Source organism: Ictidomys tridecemlineatus, chromosome 6 (genome assembly GCF_052094955.1).
Source record: "Ictidomys tridecemlineatus isolate mIctTri1 chromosome 6, mIctTri1.hap1, whole genome shotgun sequence".
Taxonomy (NCBI): Eukaryota; Metazoa; Chordata; class Mammalia; order Rodentia; family Sciuridae; genus Ictidomys; species Ictidomys tridecemlineatus.
The window spans coordinates 85,300,754-85,318,226 of record NC_135482.1 but is presented as its reverse complement, the minus strand read 5'-3'; the positions used below and the strand labels follow the sequence as shown (position 1 = coordinate 85,318,226).

Genomic DNA, 17,473 nt, shown 5'->3' with positions numbered 1-17,473 from the left:
TAGCCCTTATGTAATTTCATGTGTGAAATTTATGAATACAATATCACCAAAATTTCTATTGCAACATATGAGGATCAGATAATATTAGCATCATATCACTTTCCTATCATTATAGAAAGTTAATTTAGTCCTTCCTTTTCTGTGTTGTAAAATAGGAATAATGTGCCACTTACTTGTATATGATTGTTTACATTACACCCAAGTTTCCATTGATATTACGGTAGGATAGAAATTTAGTTCCCACTTAGTTACTATTTCTTGAGTTAAGAACATAAAGTATTTACCAATAGCAGGATAAATTTTTGAAAGTAGCATGATTTTTAATCAAATGGGTAATTAGGTGACATGGAGACATTTTTCATTAACATATACAGAAATCTTATGTACATATTTACCAAAAAATTGCAATAAATTATTTTACAAAAAAATGGTAAAACGGAACCAGATATGGTGGCACATGCCCATAATCCCAGTGATATAGGAGGCTGAGGCTGGAGAATCACAACTTCAAGTCTAGCCTCAGTATATTAATGAGACCTTCAGCTAATTAGCAAGACCCTGTATCAAAAGAAAATAAATAAATACAAGGTCTGAGTACATAGTTCAGTGGTAAAGCTTCCCTGGGTTCAATTTAGTACCAAAAAACCAAAACAAAACAAGTCTGTGGTATAAAATGACATCCATTTCAAGTTTACATATTTAAGAAGTTTATTATTGGGATTTTTTTCTTTAATTCTATATTTAGGTACCCTTAGGAAATTCATAAACAGACTAGGAAAATCTGCACTTGAAACTCCTTTTTTTTGGTTCATTTTGTTTGTTTGTTTGTTTAAGAGAAAAGAATAGTTATTTGAAAATTCATGAGATAATTCATATCCGCAATTTACTATCATGTGAAATACAAAATGAATTACTGATCATTATACCAAATTATATTGATTCGTAGGATCTTGGTGAGAAGTAAAATAAGGGGTGGGTCCCAATAACCTGTGCTTTCATTAGCATTTCCAGGTACTTCTGAAGCACACTAACATGTGAGAGCCACTGGCTTATGTAGGGAGACGAAAAAGTTTTATTAGGCTTCAAAACCCTTTCAAAACCATCCTGAATATAAGAAAAATTACACTTAAAATATATAATAGTACCTCAATCATTGATTGGGACATCTATGCTAACAATAAAACCTAGAGACATTGATATGCATAATAAACCAAATGCTACTGAGATTCTGTGGATCAATCAGAATTAGAATCCAGATCTTTTCCCTGAATTAAGTTTAAACATCCTGACTGTCTCATAGGGACTTTATTGGCTAATTAGTATGCAACTGGAAATATTCCAGGCACTTTCCCCCACCACCAATTATACCTGTTTGCTACTCTCTGTGTGAACTAGGGGCTACTGGGACAGCCCTACAACATCTTTTTGACAGGACTAACAACTTCTGGAAAAGTTTTGAGGAATGCTTCAAGAAATTAAAGGGAGCTCCTTCACTTGACCATGCAGTAAAATAAGAGAGGAAAGAATGTATTCCCAGTGTTGGAACTGGGGAGATTTATGAGCAGAGAGGAAATAGAGTGTGAGTGTGCACACAGGGGGGTGATGATGTTGATGAAGATGATGGAGACGTGGAGGCTGAGGGGTGAAATGCCACATGTCTTAGCTTTAAGCACTAAGAACTATTGTACGTGCATGCTGAAAGATGAGTATTCAAAGCATTTATTAAAGCAAGAGACCCACTGGAATGCTTAATATTCTTCACTCAAGGCAGCACAGATGTCTGAAAGCCAAAAAGTGCAGGGCCCCAAGGACATAATAGAGGTTGACAGTTCCAAAGTTGATATAAATGTCATTCAAAATTGCCCTTTTATTCTTTCCCATTGTGTGACAGGGATAATGGTATATTTTAATAAGAACTCATATGTTTGATCCTTCTACTGGTAACTGTATAAACAATTTGGACTCATATGATATTATTTCACAATTTGAGTTTTCAATAATTTACTGCAGAGATACTATACCCAAATGCCTGTTATTCATGAAAAATACAAAAATTTTAGTAGTTTTCTACTTTCTATTAGTTATTTTTACTTGACCAGATGAAAATTTAAAAACCTTAACTATAAAATGGACATAGACTATTTATTTATGGTATGCACTTTCATAGTTATGAATATGAGCAATGAATACTGGAGATACATATTTTTCTACTTTATTCTTTCATTTCCAATGCTTTACTTAGGAGGAATTGGAAAGCTTAGCGTGATTAACCCCTACTCCTACAAATAAAACACAGATTTAAAAATAAAAGTAAATAATTACATAAGGAAGAATATCAGTAATTTTTAAGGTCAGGGAACCATTGGAAAAGAGCATTTCTAACTGGTATATCATCAGGCACTGAAGAAAGCAATTTCCTTTTAATCATTCACCAATTTTTAAATGGAGTTGCCAAGTGAAACTTTTGAAGAGAGCATATTTCATTTATACATAAAGTGATGTTTATATTATTATAAACATGTGTTGAATAACTTCAAATAGTGTGTGAAATTTGTGTGTAAAGTAAAATATGTTTACTTTAGCTTACATGTTTAAGTTTAAATACTTTATATTTGTCTTAACCAGAAGGCTATTATTTATATTTACAGATTTTGTTATAAATATTCTAAATCATTTATTTAATCTTTAATACTGTGAATTAATTAATAAGCTCATGGAGGAAATTAAAGCTCAGAAAGTCGTAGTGAAATCCAGGTTTTTGGACTAAACAAATATTCTCTTAATTCAAATGATAAATTGAATCCTAAATCTAAAAATACACTGCTGGAATATAATTTCTGAAATTCCAGACCTAAACATATACTTCTATCAGATAACAAACCACATCAAGGCTGATACACATGTGATAAAATGAACTAATACACGTTTGCCATCTTACACCTTAGCTTAACAGTTAAGGCACAAACTGTTGACTAACTTTTGGTGACTTTTTGTGTTTTATTATCTATACTATACAGCATAAAATATTTCCTTTGGTATTACTAAAAAATACAAATTTTAGAAGCCTATTTTCAATATTATTTCTTCTAATAAACTACTGGCTAATCTTAATTGTCTTCAATGAAATGTAGAGCAAGTGAAAACCACATAAACAGTCAATGCCTGTTCCATTTTCTCATAGCTACATGACTTGTCTGAATGTGACATTTCACTCAACAGGAGCTTGTGGCCACAGTAGAAGAAATATTGTGAGGCTCTAATTAATTTGTATCCCAGCCAATGACAATCTCCCACACAGAAGACTAAATCAAACACATAAAAAAAGAGTGTGACACAAATATGTAGCCTTCGATGTACTGAAGAAATTCTAATTGTCATCATGGACTCATAGATTATTCTACATAAACACTGTAAAAGAACTACATAAAAGTAAAATAGATTTTATTTAGATGACTTTCAAATAATAAGTTATTTTAGAAAAAACATGTTATATTAACATAATTGTCTAATATTGAAAATTTTATCTTACTCAATGGCTTAGAAAAATCAAACATAATTCATTAAAGAAAAGGCATTCTTCAGAATCCTGGAGGGCTATTTTTTCTCTCTCTGTGCTACTTAGTCTTTCATTTTTTTGTTAGGGAGTTTTATCAGACAAATAGAAAATAGGGATACCAGTACCTTAGAGGCACTTACTAATTTCTTATTATTTTCATCCTTGTTCTTTAGAACACAGAAATACACCCACACCTGGATTGTGGGACCACAGTGTGCAAATGTAATGTGGAAATAATTTTACCCTTAGGAATAAAAATTAGAACTTTATTTATATCTTTATTCTTTATCATCCACCTGCTGGTTTGGTTTGTGCCATATCAGTTATCTCAAAAGTTTACTTCATTCAATATTTACCTATATTAATTATTGAAAATTAAACATTTACTTGGCAGTTAAATTTACATCTCTCCAATGGCAACAGGCAAGAATATATAAACTTACTTAATCAACTATCCATCTATTCATTCATTATTTACTGAATGGTATTTCAACTATTTATTAATGGCTATTATATGCTAGATGCTAGAAAAATGCAAATCAACTGACTAGACATGTGACTTTGAGGCACTGGCTTTATGTGGTGAGTCATAAAGAAGCAAAGATGTGCATTTACTTTTTATTCAACCCTAAGTATACAGGTCTTCCTGATACAGTTCCTAAGCTGAACTCCTCCTCCTCAAAGACTGTCTATGCATTCAACATATTGTTCCATTTATAAAAATACTACAGTTTGTTAACAGCCATACAATGATTAGAAAACACACACACACACACACACACAAACACACACACACACTCACACACATATTTCAGGAACATCTCATGGTTTGAAACTACAATTTTTCCCATATTTAGCATAAATACTCATGTGAAGTAAGTAGCAATCATAACATATGGAGAAGAGTAAAGACATTCATGAAACATGTTGCACAATTAATCATGCTGTGGCTATTATCCTCTCTGATGAAATAATCTTATTATATTAAGTAGGGAAGTTACATGACAGCCTGAATTGTGTAATGTGCGCTGCTGCTGCACCTCTCTTCCCTACCTGTGCTCACATTCACCCTTTGTTCTACCCAGAGATTGTTCACTGTGGGAGCCCCTTGCACCCCTCCCAACCAAACAAGTCATTGCTCTTCTATAGTTCAGTAGAGGTGTTATTAGAAGAGATGACACAAAACAGAAATAGCATGAGGACCTGCGAAAAGATTGGAATGGACTATCTCCCATTTCCTTCATGAGGGAGATGGAAGAGAAATGGTTTGCATGTATCTGTGAGAATATATCAGAGTAATATAAAGAAAGCTTGTATCATTATATAATCTTATGTTATTTTAACAATCTTAAAATCATTTCTGTAGTTCCTGACAAATTAGGAATCCTACTAATTTGTGTCTGATCCAACTCCATACTTGATAAATAGGTTCCTAAAAATCACGTCCATCATATAGGCTTAACACCTTCTTCATGATCAGATGCTTACTTTCAGATTTATAAATTGCTAAATGCCTTTTTATCCAGGTGCAAAGAGCTCCAGTAATTCTTTGACAGGTATGTTTTTGCTGTGATGCTACCATTAGAACTGATCTTCATTTAAATGCAAGCCTTAAGTTAGTTAGCTGAGGCTACTATTGTTCCAGTTTCTCATTGGGCTTCCTTATTTTGTCATTTTACTTTTGCTTTATGTATACTTGTTAGTAGTGTTGATTGTGGGACATTAGCTTCAATCTGCTAATTACACATTTCTTTTACATTTGAATCATTGGCACATAATTAATTTGAAGGTATTCAAATAGTATCCATCATTTATTTTGCTGTTTAAAATACCCTCTGTTCCTCTCTGTTACTATGTTAATATTTTCCTTATTTTCTGATTTTGTTAATTTAATGCCTCAATAGTATAAATTACACATACACATACATATTTAGAATATATGTTAAATAAACTTATACTATATATTATGTATAGTATATAATATATAATCTACACACATATATACATACATATATATCCATCCCAACAGAGGAAAGAATAAAAAATGTGGCTCTAGAGTACCATATTTCACATTCATTTTTTAATTTAAATAAAACAAGGCTGTAAAATACTTTCATCCAAATTAATGCCATCTTCCCACAGAGTCCTTCTGTGATACCCACTCAAGTTAGCCCCCATAGTTCTTGCCTTGTGGTATTTTAAGCCCCTGTGTCAAACTCTCCCACAATGAATAGATTTGATCTATACAACCAACAGGATATTGCAGAAATGGCAGAGTTTGACTTCTGAAGCTAGGTCATAAAAGATATCTACCTTCCTGTTTGATGAAACACTTGATCAACCTCAATACTATATCGGCCGAATAATTCTTTATTTTGAGTTGCTTTCCTCTACTTCAAAATGCTTATCAGCTACCCTGGACTCTACCCCCAAGAATTATACACGTGTAGCACCCTTACCCAAGTCAATACAGCAAGACATTGCCTATGTTTCCTGGGGGACAAATCACCCCTCCTTGAAAACTAAAGTTCTGGGGACAGCCAGCTGCCTGGCTGTGAGCATGCTCAAACAGTGTGATCTGTTATAACCCCTCAGTTTTATTTATAATCCTCTGTAGAGCCAGGTGCATTCCATTTTACATTTTCCTTCCTTCTCTTTGAATGTTTTCCTCCCTTCCTTTTAACATTTCCAATTTAGCTTTTAGACTTTAATTTTAGATTATTCTCTTGTCTAATCCATACTCTTTATATCTAAAATGTTCCAAAAATATACTATATAAATAGTTTTCATATATTTACTTAGAAGGATGTCATATGAGTAGTTCTTTAGCCACAGTATCAGATGAAAAGCCACTCAGAAATTCTGCAGAGTAAATTTTTCTATCTTTGAAAAGATGAAGAATGAGAGGAATATGAGTCAAAAATAAGACTGAATGAGAACAGTTATGACATGAGCCAGTAAAAAATGTCTGGTGTTTCAGACTCAACTTCATTCTCTGGTCCTGAGAGAACTTTAAAATCTGATAACGATGGTAGTTTTGTCCTAATGGTATACGTTACATCTGGATGTTTACTATTAACTTTTTAAATGATTAACAGTTCTTCAACCAAGAAGCCTAGAGCAGTAAGAACTGATGTTCTTACCCCACTAATTCTTCTCATAACCTCTAGATATAAATCTCCAAAAGCTTTTAAAGAACACTTTAAAGAAGTTAGATTTGGTCACTCTATGCATAAGAAAATATAATGTGATTTTATTTAGACCACCCAATCAGTCCTCAAACTTATAATTACAAATAATTTGTCACTATTGCTTTACTGCTAGTTACTTTTGAAAATATGTGCAAAAAAAGGAGACAGGACTAGAAAATTATCAATGATGGAATGGATTCACACAAACAAAAGGAGATCATAGAGCAATACAGCTTTGCAAAGTAAACCCTTAAGAAAGAAAAGCTACACTGAGCAAACTTTACTGCCATCTCTGTGTTGGGGATAGCATCCCTACCTGTACCTGAATGTATGAAATGAGTGCACCAGCATCTCCACTGAAACTACAAAGGAGTGAACATCAGGAAGACAGAAGAACAATGCAAACATCATCAAAACAAATGAATGGCATGCTGGATTTATATCAAAAAAGATGTGGGCTGAGGTTGTGGCTCAGTGGCCAGAGCACTTACCTAACATGCCTGAGGCACTGGGGTCAATCCTCAGCACCACACAATAAACAAACAAACAAACAAACAAATAAAGATATTGTATCCATCTAGAACTGAAAAAAAAAATGGAAAAAAATACCACATGGAATTCTGCATAGCCTATCAGTCAGGAAAAAAACACGAATGGAAATGTTAATGGAACATTCATGATCATGAAACAAAATACAATTAAATGTTTGAGAGAGTCTCAGAAGGCTCAAATACTCCTCTTTTAAAAAATATTTATGGTTCTCTTAGGGCTTACATTTTTCTAGATCTCTGACAGTTAATGATAGCCATTAATGTTTTGGTATATATTTGGGAGACATGAATGAGTGCCAAGTTGTCTAAGGATAGACCCTTAGAGAAGGATGGACATGTAGGTGTGCATAAAAGATCTGAAGGTGAATGAGACACAAAGCAAGAAGTTAGGGAAGTCTAAGGTAGCACTCTTTGCTATTGACTGTAACAGTCATATCTCTGTATTCCTTTTCTTTTGTTTGTTGTTTCCATAAAAGTTGTATTCTAGAATTGTCAGAAGGAAAATTATTAGATTTTGAATAGTTTAAGAAAACTATTTGTTTAAAGGAATCTTCATTAATGATCTGAGGACTCTTACCCTTTATGGTACAACTTTCTTGAGGGTATGTGTCAGCATATTAACTTATCATTCACATATGCCTTGAATTAAAAAAAATAACCAAATATTTACTACTAAACATTAATTAGATAAATAATCGAGGTTAATGAATCAATTCCTATAAAGTCTAAGTTTTTCTATTTTTTTCATTAAAATGTTTAAGAATTGTTTATATCTATACTTAATGCATTTAATGCATACTAAGCAAATGCCATTTTGATTTGTGAATAATGGAATAGGAGTATATGCACTAATAAAATGTACCCCTGTAACATTTCAGTTTCCTCAAATGAATCCTTTCACTGCTTAAATTTCATAGTTCTTCCCAGTCTTCAAACCTTGCTCCCTTTTCTCCCTGCTTTCCCTTTGGAGCTGAAGGTTCGATGTCTCTGGAACTCATTGTTTTCTAGTCAGAGATGTCACCCAAAGAAACCATTGTCAGCAACTCCTTACTGACAGGCTTTCTATTAATTTAACTCGAAACTTTGCTAGGTCATACATGCAAACTCCTTCCACCCCAGTTATTGCAGAAAGAGAAAAAGAGTCACTCAGTGAACAATTAAGGAAAAAAGTCCAAAAAAAAAAAAAAAGTAAAAATAAATGTGAAACTCCCTTCTCCTACCTCCCCTGATTTAACACACACTTATTTGTCATTCTTCAGTTTAAAAGCTGTATTAATGATTCTTCTTTCCAAACACAGAATTGGAAAGGTTGTACCATCTGCCTTGGAAAAACTTTTTTTGTGTGGTAAATTAATTCTTTAATGTTTCATGAGCATCTTTTAGCATTACTCTCAGTGGAATCATAGATTGCCGAAGAGATGAAATGTATATTCCAGCAGGTGAAGCAATATAAACATGGTAAATGACAGGACATTTTAAGGCAATATAAATTGCTATGAAATTTCAATAAAGAAACACTGTAAGTAATCCAAAATAATGTTTTGAAAGAAGTGCTTTTGAAAACAAAACTTTTTGTCTTTCATTATTTTTGAGTTATTTAGAATGAATTCTTCATCACTACTGTGCTTGATTTACTAGTCCATGACCTGGATTTGGATTTTGGATTTTAGAATGTTTGATAAAGATATAATTTCCTTATTCTGTGGCTCCTTAGCCCACTCTTTTGGAAGACTCTGAAAATATAATTATATAGTAAGGCATGAGTTGTTGGAACATTGAGTGCTACGACATTTGCTCTTTGGGGACTTAAAAACAGCATACTACAGTGATGAAGCCACATCAGTGTTTATAGCACAATTTACAATAGGTACATTGTGAACCCAACCTAGATGCCTTTCAGTTGGTGTATATACAATGGAATATTTCTCAGCATTAAAAGAGAATAAAATCATGGCATTTACAGGTAAATGGATGGAGTTGGAAAATATCATGCTAAGTAAAGTAAGTTAATCCCAAAAAACCAAAGGGCTGAATGTTTTCTCTGATAAGTAGATGTTCATCTATAATGGGGGTTGAGGGGAGTATGGGAGGAATGGAGGAACTTTAGATAGGGGAAAGGGGAAGGAAGGGAAGGGAGGAGGTATGGAGGTAGACAAAATGGTGGAATGAGGTGGACATCATTACTCTAGGTACATGTATAAAGACACAAATGTGTGACTCTGCTGTCATGTATAACAAGCTAGAACAAATAAATAAATTTTTAAAAATTGCTCTTTGGGATTTACGAGTAGATGGTTTTTTTGAGAAATTATTTTTATTCAAAAGGGACTAGAAATGCAGATCACTAATAAAACATGTATTTAATATGTGTGAGGCCCTAAATACAATCCCCAATACCAAAAAAAAAATGACTTAAAACATTAATTTCCAGGGGGTTATACCTCAGTTGGTAGAGTGCTTGTCTTGCAAGCCCAATGCCCTGGGTTCAAACCCCAGCACCAAAAAAAAAAGATTAATTTCCATTCCCAAACATATTCATCAAAAGCAATTGTTTTCCAACTATGATTGATTTTTTTCCCTTGTCTTATTATTAACCTATTAGAAAGCAAATAAAATATAAAATCATGGTATGTCTCATTGAATGTAGGAATTACGCTATTTTTACCAACAAACTTTTGCCTTTTCCAAATTACAAAATATTTTGTAATACAATTTTGTCATGAGGAGATTTTGTCATGAGGAGAGTTGGTTTTCAAAGAAGAAATAAATGTGTATAACCCAATGCAGTTTGTTACATGAATATTTGTGGGAGTAACAAATATTATAAAAACATAACTATGTTTAATGAGTTCTAGAAACAGCTATAAATTTTTTAATATTGTTTAGTTATACAGCTGTTCACTTGCAGTGATTTCCTAATACTTTTTACTTTATTCCCTAACATTTAAAACTTAATCTACAAGTTACAAAACACCTTTGCATATTAGGTCTTATCTTACTCTCATAGCAAGAGTATGTGCTATAATCACTCCATTTCCCAGATAAAGAAACTAAGGTTAGAGACATTTAAAGATTTGTCAATAGTCATATCTTTAGTAAGCCAAGTTGCCAAAAGGGGAATAGGATTTTTAAGCCATAAGTTCTTCAAAAATCAGAATAACAACCGAAATCATGTAATTTATTCATAATGCTAAAGAATTTTTATACCCTATATGATAAGGACCACACATTCAATTTGGTTAATACTGGTCTGGATCATGGTAACATTTTATGATAACAGATTATGAAATATTTTACAAAGTAGTTTTAATTAAATTCCCAATGTATTCATATAACTAAGGTTTGTATAAAAAATAAATATTTCCTTGAAATTCAAGTAATCACCATAAATATCCTTAACACTATTATTTCAATGGACCTGTTTCATTTCAATGTAAAACACATGGCAATTTACATACAATTAAATCCTTTCTAGACATTTAGAGAGGAACCAATCCTATAAGAAATGAAGGACAGGATGGAGGAGACCTTTAGCCCACCTACTGGCTTGACCAAAGGTTATGAATCCATCCCAGTTTACTTCAAATGAGTATGTCAAAGGTAACCCACAGGCCATTTCATGGTGATTTATAGCTGAAGCCTGCAAATCTCCTTTATTTAATGATAACCTCAACAGAGTCATTAAGGCATTCTTTGTCTTCATGGCAGTGACCAGGAGGGAAGGATGTCTTTAAAGAATTCTAAGAGGTGATCACTATTTATACAGAATGTCAATTAAAGCCATATCCTGGAGACAAAATAGTTCTTTCTCAATATATTGAGGATGTTTAGCAGATTATTTCTTCTGCCTATCAATGTTATAATATTAAATCCAAGATACAGGCCAAAGAAAATTCAAATAAAAATAAAAAGGCTTAAAACTGAGGATCAGGTAAGAGTTTGATTTTAATTATAATGATCTTGAATTTGTATTAAAGCTCTCACAGCATAATGATTCCTAAGTGTCTGTATTGAGTTAAGCATGTCATGAAGCATGAGGAATTGTAAGATTGATTTATCAGATATTCATTTAAGAAATAGTCAATTAAAATAATTAATGTGTAGTGAAACTCAGCTGTAATGCCTCATGTTTAATTTTTCCCAGCCCATAACATTACCAGAATAATTACAATTCACAGTTTGGGTAGTATAAAAGATTTTAATAAAACAACCACAATGACATTGAAACAGAAGAGTTTTGATCACACTATTTAGAATGAACTAAGGAAAAAGAATGAGTGTATTTGCTTTAGATTTTTATCTTATCTTGAATGCTGTTTTGGAAAAATAGAATGAATCTGTAATTTTGACTTTTCTAGCTTTGGATGGAATATATATATATATATATATATATATATATATATATATAATTATGCACATATATAATATAAACAAATAAGTCTGTATATGGAGGAGGTATCTCTCTACCAATTTTGGGCTAGATTGTTTGGCATAAAAGAGAAGCAGAGAAGGGCAATCTTACAAAGATTATTAAAGGGAGGGGCAACCCCAAATTCTCTTTTCTAAAAATTTATTTGGACTATCAATTAAACAATATAACAAAACTAGAAAATATTGGTATAAGCCTTTGTCTTTCATTTCAACATTCACTTAATTCTGTAGCAAATGTAAGAGAATCCAGTTACTCAAATATGGATTCACAGTAAACAAACTCATAAGGCTAATGTATAAGATAAAATACCAATTAATTAATTAAAACCTGTTGCTGAGTATTTTAAGGCATGCTTTTCCTAATTTCAAGATACCTGAAAAAGCCAATTCACAATCAGATGTCAAACAGTGAGTACTTCATTCAGATCAGTAAAGTCTGGTAAGTAATGCTTGCTTCACTACAAATAATATTTCCCCAACGATCAGAATATTTCCTAAATACATTGTATCTGACAAACCCTAACAGGGTAAACAATTTTTTAGGTTCTATAATCTTTTGATGGATAAAGGCCTCTCTACATAGTACAACTTATCCTAGGTACAAGCATATTTTGCTCATGCCGAATAGAGATTATCCTCCAATGATGTGAGCCACTGACGTTTGATTGCTCATTTTTTTTAAAAGAAACACAGCAATGATTACAGGCCAAGTACTGTGCCTGGTGCCCAGGATGAATAAGATATGATCCTTCCCTGCCCTCAAGGGACATCCAATCACTAAAAGGAAGACAAGTGAACCAAAGCGTTATAAGGTATTTACTCATGTGCTTTTAGAGCATGTGCTTGTGCAGTGGGGTCATATGTCATGGGACAACCAGTTCTTTATAGATATGATTGTTGAGAGAGATAATATTCAGCACTTGCCAGACATGGAGTGGAATGGAATTAAGAGGGCAACAGCACTCTAGAGAAGTAGAGTGGCACTAACAGGAGCAAAAAGAAGTGATCTATTTGGAAAATAAATTTCTGGGACATGGGAGAAAGGCAGAAGTATAAAACTAGGTTAGTGAGATAGGTGGAACTAGATCACAGAAGGTCATGGTAAGAAATTATACCCCAACTTTAAGACATTTTATCTTTGCATTTGCTTTCCTCTTGAGTTCATTCACAAAGTTCTAGAAATGCATCACATTCCGCCATACTTCTTTCTTCAAAATTAAGTCCAAATCCATGTACCCCAATCCTTTATACCTTTGTGACTCAACCCAGGCTGTCCTTCAAGAGTATTCAAAATCTCATGTCTTTGGAAAGCCATATCTTTATCCTCCTATCTTCCCATTTCTTCTCAGGGTAGGTAATAACTTGCTTTTATCCATATTATTATTGAGTGGCACTTTGCCCCCAGCATTTTGTGTGTTATCTGCCTCCCCCCTTACATTGTACAGTATGTTATTACCCTTTTTTTATTCTACCATTGTACCCAGCACATATGTCACAGATGCTCAAAAAGGTTTACTAAAAAAAAAATTAATAAATATTTTGACGTCTTCTGTGTCTCTAGAAACTTCATCCATGGATGAGGTTCATTACATGACTTTTTAAAGATTGTATAAATCAGTGAAGAAACATCTCATTTTCTTTTAAGCAGAAGATATCTCATTCAGAACAAGTTATATATTATTAACTGTGTGTTTTAAAAGGGTCTTATACCTTAAATGGTCTTAAGAACATTTTGAAAGAATATTTTAAAAACATGCTTTAATATTTCATTTTGTCTAATTAAATTCAAAATGCTTCATTTTACATGCCCAAAATTCTAGAAAGAAATATGGCTACACAAATATCCCAAAAGTTTATCTTATTATAGATGAAAAATATGTTACTGATTTTTTATAAATAAAATTCCTATATAGACACATTATCTTAAGTCATCTTTTATTAATACATGTAATTTCGCAAACACATATATGATAAAAACTAAATCAAAAGTAGTAAAAACTAAGGGTTCACTTCATATTATTGAGTTGTTATGACACAGATATTTAATCTCATACACAATTTATTGAAAGCATATTAAGGGTCAGCTACTTAAAATTCATTTGACAAAGGAATTTTTAAAATATGATCCATCTTACAGAACTGATCTGTCCTTTGCTTATTTTTTCCAAGTCCACAACTATAATTCCAGATGTAATAGGTCAGAATTCTAGCTCAGTGTAACTCCATGAATGCTAATGCAAAAAGACAAGAAAAACCAGACCAAACCAAAATTACCCAGACCTTTTCTTAAAATTGGATCAGAACCATCATTATATTTTAGATAAATGACAGCACTATTTGCATGAAAATTGGCACTAAAAATTCCATCATTTGACCCAAAATTCTTGTCTTGCCCTATACTCATGTAGGGTTGGCCTGAATATTGAGCTCCCACTGACTTAAAATGTAACTTTGATCCTCAAAAGAATTGCATAGAGAAGTATAGAACACAAATCTGTACCTATTTAAGGACATTCCTGTTGCTGTCATAATGCTTTTTTAAACATACTTCACAACAGTATTTTTTCTGATGTTATTTTAAGTGCTACTGGAAATACCACAAGACAAGAATTTTTTCAGCATTTCATCCTTTCTATTTTTGGTCTCAATTTCTTTTTCTCCCATTTATGAAATATCTACACTGCCAAAAGTCATCAAAATTGCACAACAAACATAACAGCTCAAATTATATAATAAACTAGAAGAAACAAGATTCCTTGGCTCTTGAAAGGTCCAGTTTAAAAGAAAGTCTCCTACAGACCCAAAGCTGGTAATGGTTTTGCAAAACACTGCAACAGAGCTTTAATAACACACAATTTGTGGTTTTGGAAAAAAACATATATAACATAATTAAGTCTTTTCTGGTATTCACAAATAATTGGGGGAGAAATAAGTTTTTCAATGTTTTTGAGTATACATATTTTCCTACATATTAATTTGGCAATATGAAACCTGAAAATAAAATTTTGGTCTTTATTTCCTTTAGAGACATCACCTTTATTCCTTTGAAAAATCAAAATAATAAACAGTATTTCTTAAACTTGGGTTCTCAAAAGAGTCACCCAATGAATAAGCTGGTCTGTTGCTAGAAGTAACAACTGCCAAAAGCTGTGCAATAATACAATTTTAACTCCTGCAACTCACAAGGGGGGAGTATGCAATCCTAAGAAGCATCCAATTATATTATCTATAAGAAGGTTCAGGACTGGGAAAGGGGCACATTGTTCCCATGGCAACCTTAGGTACATGATTCAGGTTTGGGGAAATTTCTACCTTCCTCTTGATATTTTATTTAGACATATTTCTTAATGAGTGACATTCTTATTTTAATATGGAAAATTTTTTAAATATTCTAAATTAAAAAAGAAAGGTTTTAATATTATTCCCTATTTCCAAAAAATAAAGGAGTCATTCTATATTTTAAATGTATCATATTTCTATATTCTCAAATCATATGATATATGAGATAAAGGATATGTGCTTGCAAATTCCTCTGATCATATTAAGCAGACCCTAAATTCACAGTCCATGCAAATTGCAACATTAACTGAGCGTCTGCTGAAGACATTTCCCCCCCACACACATTTAATACTAATCAAGTCATACAATTTCTGGTCTTTGTTTTAAAAATCATAATTAAGAATGTCTGTGTTCTTCAGTTGATTATTAGCATAATTGGAAACTATATTATTGATAATGGAGAACTTCATTATCTTAGAACTTTTTGGACAGTCTCTGGATTAAAATAGTCTTTATGGTTCCTTAAATGAACTTTGTGCCGGTAATGTCATGTCCACATTGCTATGTGCATCAGTAAATGTGAAAAAGGTATAGCTAAAAAAAAAAAAACTCACTTTATGGAAAATAATACAATAGGCATATTCAGAGATCTTTGTGTATAAATCAATATCAGTAATATAAATTGAATATTAAGTGCATCATGAAAGTATATGCTTAAATAAGTCATATAATGAAAAAAGGATTAAACAAGAAAATAATCTCTTTTATCTATTGACATTTTACAGAAACATTACAGAAGTTTTTGTGTGTGTATGTACTTGTGTTTAAATGAGTGACATTGAATGCTTATATAAGAGGAGTTGTGACTTTTAAAAAAGCCTATAACTGGAAAGAAGAAAGAAGGAAGGGAGGGAGAGGGAAAAGGAGGAATGATAGAAGAAACAGAAAAAGATGGGCAGAGGAAGATAATGAAATAAAACTGTTCCCTGTAAATATCCAACTCAGGAGAGTTTGCAAAAATATCCCAGGGACAAAAACAATGCTATTCATAATTGAAAAACTACCCTGCTTCAGTTATTTTAAGATTGCAGTGCATTTTCCAGTGATATTTGTTTTTAAAGGTAGCTGGAAGTCTGTTGAAATTGGAAGATCTTTTGAAAGCATATTGGTTTATTATAAGTTATGGGTAAAAATTGAAAATTTAAAAGGTATCAAAATCAAAGAGCAAGTTAATCAGAACATAGAGTTATTTGTTTGCTTGTTTGTTTTGTTTGTTTTGGTACAGCTTGTTAGCCTGCTCAAAACACATTAAGGAATAAAGGAGTCCCCAAATTCTTAATAAGCACTAGAATATAACAACTATAATTTTTAAGGTGAACGTTTTAACATCAATACTCATGGGTCATTAATGCTGAAAAATAACTCCAAGAAACAGGCCTTACAATTTGTTTCATATGGATGGTTACAAGTACTACCAATTGTACTTAAAAAAATTATTAATAAAAAAAATCCTTGATAAGTAGGGGGATCTGAAAAATAAAAAGAGCCAGGAAATATGCCAGGATAAATCCATCCTGATGGTCTTTACTTGCTGCCCTTCTTAAGCTGTGTGTGACTGTCTTTCAGTCTGTGTACCCTATCATATCCCTCACTAAGTACTCTATGCTGTATGATCACTCTATGCTGTCCACTTCCACCTTCAGGTCCTAGGACTCTAACACTGATGTAGTCAATTCATAGGTATTTTCAAATTAGACTGCCTTCTCTGTCCAACAGCAACGTCAAGGATGTCATTAGGACACATATTCCAGAATGTTCCAAAGGAAGTACTGTATTATAAACAAATCCTTTACATGAGAAAGTCTTGTACAATTTGGTCCTTCTCATTTCCTAACCTCATTCCTTATCACACTCCCTCCCTCATGTCCACTACATTTCAGATATCTAGCCTTTCCTCCGAACTTTGAATTCAAAGCCTCATTCCCAGATCAGGGACTTTGCAGTTGCTGATCCACCAGTTTGGGAACATTCTTTTCTTTGACCTCTTCAAGTCTTCCTTTTCTGGACCGAACCAGAGAAAGGGCTTCCCTGAATACTATTTCTCAAGAAGGTCAAGTACTTTGTCCTTGGCACTCTGTACCTTTTACCAAGTTTTATTTTTTTCACTTACCAAATATAAAGCTATTGATTTGTTTAATTGCTTAGAGTTTGTCTCTTCCCATTAAACTGAAAAGTCTTAAGAGACTGAACAACTTTGTTCACAGCAGTAGTTCTACTGCCTTTAGCTAAACTTGGAACATGGTGGGCATAAATTAATCCATGTTGAATCAATGAATGGCAGGTGTAAGCACAGGGTGCTACAGAACACTGAAGAGAGGCAGTCCTTTGAGAACAGAGTAAGGAACAGAGGTAATAATTACACACCAACTCCATGTGATTTTATCTGAAACATTCTTTTTTCCATC

The 17,473-nt window shown here is 32.7% G+C and overlaps 1 protein-coding gene across 20 annotated transcripts in view; it reads right to left on the bottom strand.

Annotated features, from left to right (window-relative positions):
• The window catches only part of Sox5 (SRY-box transcription factor 5), a 955,314-nt gene that overhangs the window by 44,325 nt on the left and 893,516 nt on the right, over positions 1 to 17,473 (bottom strand). The window lies entirely within an intron of this gene.